This window comes from Cupressus sempervirens, chromosome 1, assembly GCF_028749045.1.
Source record: "Cupressus sempervirens isolate cs-2001-9-10 chromosome 1, ASM2874904v1, whole genome shotgun sequence".
Taxonomy (NCBI): domain Eukaryota; kingdom Viridiplantae; phylum Streptophyta; class Pinopsida; order Cupressales; family Cupressaceae; genus Cupressus; species Cupressus sempervirens.
Genome location: NC_143118.1, coordinates 285,041,388 through 285,050,793, shown reverse-complemented (window position 1 = coordinate 285,050,793; position 9,406 = coordinate 285,041,388).

The window sequence follows — 9,406 nt, the reverse complement described above, 5'->3', positions numbered from 1 at the left end:
GAATTATCAAAAGAAGAGATTGAAGAATTAAAAAGTAAGCCCAAAACTACTCAGTTAGAAGTAGTGAGGAGATATTAGGACAAGGTGAGGAGCACTATTTTCCATATAGCATCAAGTATTGATACTAGATTGCTACACCATGAGATGCCGAAGCTCCTAATTATTGAGAAATCCTTGAATGAAAATGAATATATGTTGAGACAAATTTTGCATAAGTGGGTTGATCGAGAGGAACAAATGATCACTATATGTGCATATATCATAGACAAAGCCCATATTGGTGATACAATTGAGAACATAAGTGATTATGTCATGGGTTTCATAGAGTTTGATATAAATAGAGAATTGATATAGAGAAAGGTGGAATAAAGATTTATATGGCTTAATGAGAAACAAAATGAATGACATAATAAACAGTGATGATAATGATCTATGCTAAAATTGTAGAGAGAATGGTAGAAGCAAAAAATTTATATAAATCTTATATGTTTGATGTTAAGCAGTTGAGGGAAAAATGGAAATAAATTACTAACATGGAAAAGGAGATCATGGAATTGAATTAGCTTGATGATTCTATTTACAACAAGTAGATATCAAAGCATGCATCCAAAATAGAGGAACCATAGGTGGAAATTGAGGATCAAGCACAGAAGAAAGAGGAAATAGAAAGGGTTTTGCAACCTATTAAAGAGGATTCTCTTGTACCTTTTAAAAAGAATGTCCCTAAAGTAGAAGAGGTTATAGAACCAACTAATTAGGCCACAACTGAGGTGGACAAGGACTATAAACCAACTGTTTAAGAAGATACATAAAAAAAAAGGAAGAAGCAATTATCTAAATAGGGTGTCTTACTTTTGTGGTTCATTCACTATGGATATGCCTACATAAAAAATTATGAAGCTACCTTTAAAACATGTAACCTACCAGCTATATGTCTAAATAACTACCTTGTAAAGTTGTTTTTGAAATAAAAAAGAGACAAAAAACAAGGGGGTCAACCCTTAAAACCAAAAGGATGGTAACCAACACATCACTAGCAGATAACATTACTGAAACAAAAACAAACTAAGAAGTGACTAAACCACTATATTTCTACCCAAACTACTAACCAACATACTACTATGAATAGAGCCATCTAATATATAGTAGAAGTCTATAATGTTAACCATACTACTATAGTTCATAATATAAAAATTTTGGCACAACTAGGCCAACCCAAGTTTGAGTAATAGCTAGATACTTGGAATCCAAGTGACAACAAGATAACATAAAGTAACTAGGATCCAATGATCCCTTAAAACTACTAACTTATTTCTCAATTTTTTCCTTTCCCTTCCCTGCCAGGAAAACCTGAGCCCAATCATCAAAAAGAAGCTTATAAAGGAGCTTATGATCCTCCATGTTCATCCTTGTTTCTTCTTTCTCCTGTGCTAGCAATTGGAGGGTGGTAGCTGCAACATGAGAGACCTTTAGGGAAAATTTAGAGAAGGTGTAATTCCCTTTCTCTAAGGTTTTGACCCTTTGATCTAGTTGGGCAATCACCTCCTTTTTCTCCTCGGCCTTTTCCTTGTTATTAGTTTCTACCTTTTTGACTTCCCCTTTAGCTTTTCCTACCTAGTTATCATCCTAAAAAACCTTCGGGTTAGTAAAAACCTTGGATTTTTCCTTGACTAGGGAAGAAATGGTAATGAGGGAGGTATCCAATTTGCTACTATCTTCACCAAAAGTAATGGGTTGTAGAGTAAAGCTAGCCAAAACATGGGTAGTCTCCATAGTGATGGCATTTCCAATAGACACCTGGGTATTTCTAGTAGACATTGGGGCGTTATCAAAAGAATTATCAATAAAATTCTTGCTCTTTTCTATCTCCTCTTTCTCTTTTTCTCTCTTGGAGTTAGATTTATTCTCCTTCTCCCTCTCCCTGTCATTATTCTTAGAGCTCCCCTCATCCACCTCTTTAACTCTACATCTATTAGATTTTTTCTTATACCTTGCCTAGGATTGGGTAGTTTCCATAGTGATGAAATTTCTAATAGACACCTGGGTATTTTCACTAGACATCTGGGCATTATCAACATAATTATCAATAGAATTCTTTCTCTTTTCTATCTCCTCTTTCTCTTTTTTAATTCTTCTCCTCCCTCTCCCTATCATTATTCTCAAAGCTCCCCTTGTCCACGTCTTCAACCCTACATCTATTAGATTTTTGCTTATACCTTGTAAAGTTGTTTATTGTATTTTGTATCCTATTATTGAAAGAAATGTGTCTATCACTCTCCTAGGTCTGAAGCTTGTTTAAATCCTTGTCTATAAAAGGATATCCAAGACCAGGATTAAGGGTCTGAGAATTTTGAAGACAGTATATTTTTCTATGTTTTCTTAGACTTGGTTGAGTTATTGTGTATCATTTTATGATTTATAATCATTAAGTACAAAATAGAATATCTATTTTGAGTTGATATTCACAAATTTTCAACATAAGGATTGTATTATTTTCAAGAAAATAAATACAAAGGAAGAAGTATTTTGAGTCTGTAGTTTTGATCTTGTCTCCTTTTATATTATTTCTAGATTTTCTGAGGTTTAAGAACAAGTATTTTGAACTTCAGTAATGATACATTTAGTATCATACCTTAGTTCATATTTTTATCATAATTAAAGTGATTATGCAAATTCTTGATGTGATTTAAGGGAATTGGAAATAACATAGGGAGATCTTATAAGTATAAGATTTGGAATTGAGTATTGATAATATTTTCCTAAAGTAAGAGAAATAGATCCATTTGAATATGTTCAAGTTTGATGAATAAATTTCCCAAATGGATAAAGCATTAATCATGAGTTGGTCATAGATAGATCTTGTAAGGATGCATGATATTAAAATTTCATAAACCAAAATCAAATATCTTATGTTTTATTTATAGATCTAGAATGATATCCTATGCTTGATTTAGAGAAAAGATCCAAGTTATGAAGTTGTAGCTAAATTACATCCCTTATATAGTCTCTAAGTTATAAGAATTAGAAGGAAAATATCTTCTATAGAGAAATTTAAGGTGAATAGTGTTATAAAAGGAAATGTTGATGAATTCCTAGGTACACAAACCCAACTCCTACAGAATTCAAAGGGAGGAAGATTGTAGAGTATTATCAATTGGTCCTTTGGTTTTCTTCACAATATATGTCACAGTATTTAGATAATTCCTAGGTTTTCTCTACATTCTCAAAAGGTAATTAAAATCACTATCAAATTAGGAGCCAACACTTCAGTGAGCTAAGTATGGTGCTTTATCTACCGTAGATAAAATGACTCACTTGAGTCCCTCAAGAAAATATACTTTGCCTTGATGTCTTAATATCCCATCTTATTATAAGTGGCAACCAAATAATCTTCCTTCTAGGCTTGCCCCTAAATCTATTATTAAGTTCTTAGCAACATCTTTTTGTAGGTAGTCCTTGAAGTATCTAGTTGTGTATATCAATATTGAGACTAAGGGAGGATACTTCATGTCTTCACCTAATAAGGGCATCAATTACTACATATTCCTTTCCTTGAATATATATTCTATGTCAAAGTCATATTTAAATAGGAACTCCATCCATCTATGCTTCCTTGCATTGGGATTTGGTTGAGTGAAAATTTATTATAGGTTCCTATGATCGGTGTGTAAATCAAACTTATTCCCAAGAATGAAATGTCTCTATTTGACTAGGGCATGTACTATTGCTTCCAGTTCCAAATCATGGGTAGGATAGTTGAGTTCATGATCTTTCAATTTTCTAGACTCATAAGTAATCACTCTTCTCTCTTGCATGAGAACTTCCCATATGCATTCTAAAGATGCACTAATACATATTACAAGATTTCTTAGACCAAGTACTACAAGAATTGGAGCACTATTTAGTTTCTATTTTAGACACTAGAATAGTGCTTCACACTTTTTTGACTAAAGAAATTTCTTCCATTTCCTCTAGAGGGATTTATTTAGTTGAGAAATTTTAGAAAACCCCATTACAAACCTTTGATAATACGCAACTAAACCCATAAAAAACTTACCTCTAAGACATTGGTAAGAGTCAACTAGTCTACTATTGCTTGTATTTTTTAGGGATCTACCAAGATTTTTTAGAGACCTACCAAGATTTGACCTTTGTCTAGAAAATTCACCCTTCTATAGATTAGCATATAATTCATTTTCTCTAAGACATTGAAGAAATTTCCTTAGATGTTGCTCATGTGCTTTGATGGTTTTGGAATATCCAAGTACATTATCCAAGAATACTATGACAAATTTGTCTAGGTATGTCCTAAAGACTCCATTCATCAAACTCATTAACATTGAGGGTGCATTAGTCAACCCAAATGATACAACTATAAACTCATAATGACCATATTAGGCAAATGCTATTTAGTGGATATATTCTTGATAAATCTAGAGCTAATGATATTTGGAATTCAAATCAATCTTTGAAAATATTTTTGCCCCCTTAATCTACTCAAACAAATCATCATTCCTAGGTAGATGATATTGGTTCTTAATGGCGACTTTGTTAAGTTGTCTATAGTAAATGCACAACCACAAGGCTCCATCCTCCTTCTAGAAAAATATTACGGGTGCTCCTTGGGGTGACATGTTTGGAATAAGGTGTCTCAACCTTGTATAATTCCTATTCTTATTATTTGTTTTGTAAAATGTATTTCTTGCAAATAATGTTGATGTGTCAACATCTTGAATTGTGTGTAAGGAGATCATGACTAAAACAGTTATGACGGATTCCTATGACACATAAGAGCTATGTTAGGAAGATTCAATGATAGGTGAAGACATGTGGCAACTAAGATATTTGAGTACTGTACACTCTACCCCAATAGTGGGGTTCAAAATTTTTTTTGGGGTTCCTATTTTCTCAGAGAATGGTAAAACCCTAATACGGTTTACCTTTGGGAGTAGCCCTAAAGTGAAGTGTATTTTATAAGCATTTTTAGGGTTATGAAGAGATGCGATGCGAAAAGAGTGTATTGTTGGTACTGCGAGTAGCTACTGGAGTCTTTTGTTGTTGATGTTGAACTTGCATTGCAAGTGTATTGTAACCTTGTGTTGAAGATAATACATTGTGCAGGTTCTCAAGGGGTGGGGTTGTTTTACTAAAAGGTTTTTCCCCACCAGCAAATCCTTGTGTTATGTGTTCCTTTCTCTGTCTATTTTTTGTATGCATAGTTGGCTGCAATATTGTTGTTTACATGATATTGAATCTGTAAGTGTAGAAGATTTTAATAGGATTTTCATCATACTTTCCTTATGAGATTAGTGTAGGAAGCTATTTTCACACCTGAGTTTCCTAACAAGTGGTATTAGAGCTTGATCAACTTTTGATCCTAGTTTTTGGGTAGGGTTTTATGAGCTAATCTCAAGTTGAGCGGGAGTCTTGTGCAGAGAATCCTATATCTTATTTGCAGATTGAGATGACGAGTTCATCATATGGAAGAATGGAGGTGGAGAAATTTAATGGCACTAATTTTGAGTTGTGGAAACTCAAGATGGAAGATGGCACTAATTTTGAGTTGTGGAAACTCAAGATGGAAGACATTTTGGAAGATCGTGACCTATGGGAAGTGACTACAAGTGCTACAAGACCAGAAACTATAGCTCAAGCAGATTGGGATATCAAAGACTGCAAAGCTAAGGGTCTCATAAGACTCTATTTAACCGATGCAGTCCTTCTGAATGTTCTAGATGAGAAAATTGCATATAGTTTGTGGGAGAGACTTGGGGCCATGTATCAGGCCAAATCTTAGGTGAACAAGTTGTTCCAAAGGAAGAAGTTATATTCTCTACGAATGGAGGAAGGTGGATCCTTAACAGATCATTTAAATGCATTTAATCTACTAGCTGCATAGTTGACATCAGCTGGATTCATGGGACCATCTTGTGATGCCTCTCAGAAGCACATTAGTCACCTTCAAAATGGATGATGTGGTGTCTTTGCTGCTATCAGAGGAGATGCAGAGAAAGGCTTCCATTTCAGAAAAAGAAGCCCTTGTTGTTCGTGGGAGATCCACAGAAAGAGGAAAGAAAAATAACTATAAGTCTGACAATAATGGTAGATCCAAATCTCGTGGGAAGTCAAAGACTTCCAATAATTCCAAGGAAAAATGTTGTAACTATGATAAGACTGGGCACTTTTGTAAAGACTGTAAAGAGCCTAAGAAGAAGAAGAAAGCCTCAAATTCTGGTTCTGAAAAATCTCAAGAAGATGGCGATGCATTCATCATAGCTTTGGCAGCCCATGCATCTGATGATGTGTGATTGGTTGACTCAGGTGCATCTTTTCACATGACCTCTCATCAAAACTGGTTCTCAAGATATGAAGAGTTTGATGGTGAAAAGGTGTACTTGGGTGATGATTCTCACCTAAAGATAGTTGGACATGGAAGGGTCACTATCAAATTTCTTGATGGATGAGTAAAGGGAATCAATGGAGTTATGCACATTCCAGGTTTGGCACGAAACCTGTTATTTGTAAGTATGCTGAATGATGTAGGTGTGCAAGTTGTTTTTTCTGAAGATGGATGTAAAATGATGAGAGGAGCTATGGTGCTTGCTAAGGTACTAGGAGAGGTACTTTGTTTCAGCTTGATGCATACATTTCTCAGTGTAATAGTTCTTCTATTTCAAAGAAGAGAGTAGCTATCACTTCATCCCCACCATCTAAATGAGCAGTAAAGAAGACTTTGGTTAGTGGTTTTGATGGTAGTGCAACAAGTGTACCTAAGGGTGCAAACACTTTGGAAGGAAAGATTCCTACAGAAAAGACCATGTTGTGGCATATGAGATTTGGCCATATTGGTGAGAGGGGTCTCAGAACCATGAAAAACAAAAATCTCGTTGAGGGGTTAAATGATTGCAATCTCAAGTTTGACTTTTGTGAACACTGTGTATATGGTAAAGAAAATCGTGTTTAGTTTTACTCTAGTTCTCACAAATCTTTTGATGTTTTGGATCTTATTCATTCTGATGTATTTGGTCCTGTAAAAGTTCCTTCAATCTCCAATTCTATATTTTTTGTATCTTTCATAGATGATTACAGTAGAAGGACATGGATTTATTTCCTTAAAAGTAAGACACAAGTCTTTAGTCGATTCAAGGAATTTAAAGCCCTTGTAGAGAATCAGAATAGTAAGAAGATTAAGTGTGTGAGAACTAACAATGGTGGTGAGTTTTGCTCAACAGAGTTTGAATAGTTCTATAAAGAACAAGGTATTGAGAGGCATAAGACAACTCCTTATACCCCAGAGAAAAATGGAGTTGCAGAGAGAATGAACAGGACACTAATGGAGAAGGCTAGGAGTATGCTTGGTGGAGCTAGTTTAGAACAAAGTTTTTGGGCTGAAGCTGTGGCCATTGCTTGCTATTTGGTTAACAGATCTCCTACATCAGCCCTTGTTGGTAAGACACCCATGGAGGTGTCGTCTAGTAAGAAGCCTTCAATTAGACATCTTCATGTTTTGGTTGTGAAGCTTATGCACATGTTCCAAAGGAGAAAAGATCTAAGTTGGAAAACAAAGCTGTTAAATGTATTTTCATTAGGTGCAGTGCTGGTGTGAAAGGATACAAGCTTTGGGATCCTGTGACTAGTAAGGTGTTCTATAGCAGAAATATTATTTTTAGAGAGCTAACATCTTCTCCTATTGTGCTACAACCAGATGAAAAAGAAAAGGAAAAAGATGTTCAATTGCCTCCTACCCCTGAGAAGACTGAACATAGAGACCATGTTGGGTCTAATGATGAGGAGATCTCTAGTAGCTTTGATAGTTCATAAGAAGAGGAAGAACAACCTCAACCTTAGCCCTTGACGAGATCCATGAGAGAAAGAAAGCAACCAGAAAGGTTTGGTTATTCTATGTTAGATTCCAGTTGTGCTTTTGCTTTGATTACTAACAATGATGAGCCTAGATCTGTGAAAGAGGCTTTGGGCATGGAAGATGCAGGTTCCTGGATTGAGGCTATGGATGATGAGATGACTTCATTAGAGAAAAACAAAACATGGGACCTTGTACCTTTGCCTAAAGGGAGAAAATCCATTGGTTGTAAATGGGTGTTCAAGAAGAAATTCTGTGTAGATGGCAGTGTTGAAAGGTACAAAGCTAGATTGGTTGCAAAGGGGTATTCACAAGTAGAGGGAATAGATTATGGTGAAATATTCTCTTGTTGCAAAGTTGACATCCATTAGATTTCTGTTATCTCTTGCTGCATCATATGATTTAGAGATAGAACAGATGGATGTGAAGACAACTTTCCTTCATGGTGATTTGGAGGAAGAGATTTATATGTCACAGCTCGAGCACTACATTGTTAAAGGTAAAGAATCCTTAGTTTGTAGATTAAAGAAATCTCTATATGGTTTGAAGCAATCTCCTAGAATGTGGTACCTTAAGTTTGATGACTTTGTGTTGTCAATTGGATTTGTAAGATCAAAATCAAATCATTGTGTTTATTTCAGAATTGAAAATGATCGCCTTCTTATTGTTGCATTATATGTTGATGATATGTTGCTATTTGGGAAGGGTAAGGGTATGATTTCTGATTTTAAATCTCAGTTGTCAGCACAGTTTGAGATGAAAGATCTTGGGGCAGCTAGGTACATCTTGGGTATGGAAATCAGTAGAGACAGGTCTAACAAAAAACTTTGGTTGAGTCAGAGTAAGTATGTGAAGTCTATGTTGGACAGGTTCAGCATGGCAGATTGTAGACCACTATGTGTTCCTATTCCTGTGGGAACAAAGTTATCTATAGATGATTGTCCAAAATCTCCTAGTGAGGTGGAGAACATGAGTAGAGTACCTTATGCTAGTACAATTGGCAGTCTTATTTATGCTATGGTCTGTACTAGACCAAACATTACCCAAGCAGTGGGAGTCCTGAGTCAATTTATGGCTAATCTTGGACAAACACACTAGGATGCAGTTAAGAAAGTATTCAGATATTTGAGGGGTACATCAGATTACTCCATATGTTATCATGGTAACTCTTCTGGATCTCAAAATTTAGTTTATATTTATGGGTTTGTGGATTCAGATTAGGCAGGTGATATTGACTGCATGAGATCCACGAGTGCTTATGTGTTCACTATGTTTGGTGGTGCCATCAGTTGGATGAGCAAGCGACAACCTATGGTTGCTTTGTCCACTATAGAAGCTGAGTACATGGCTGCTACTCATGCTTGTAAGGAAGCCATTTGGCTTAAGAGATTGTGTTCTAATGTTGTTGTTGATGCAGAATAGATTACTATTTGGTGTGACAGTCAGAGTGCTATTTGCCTTGCGAAGAATCCAACTTTCCATGCCAGAACAAAGCACATTGATGTGCAGTATCACTTTGTGAGAGATATGGTGGAAGATGGAAAG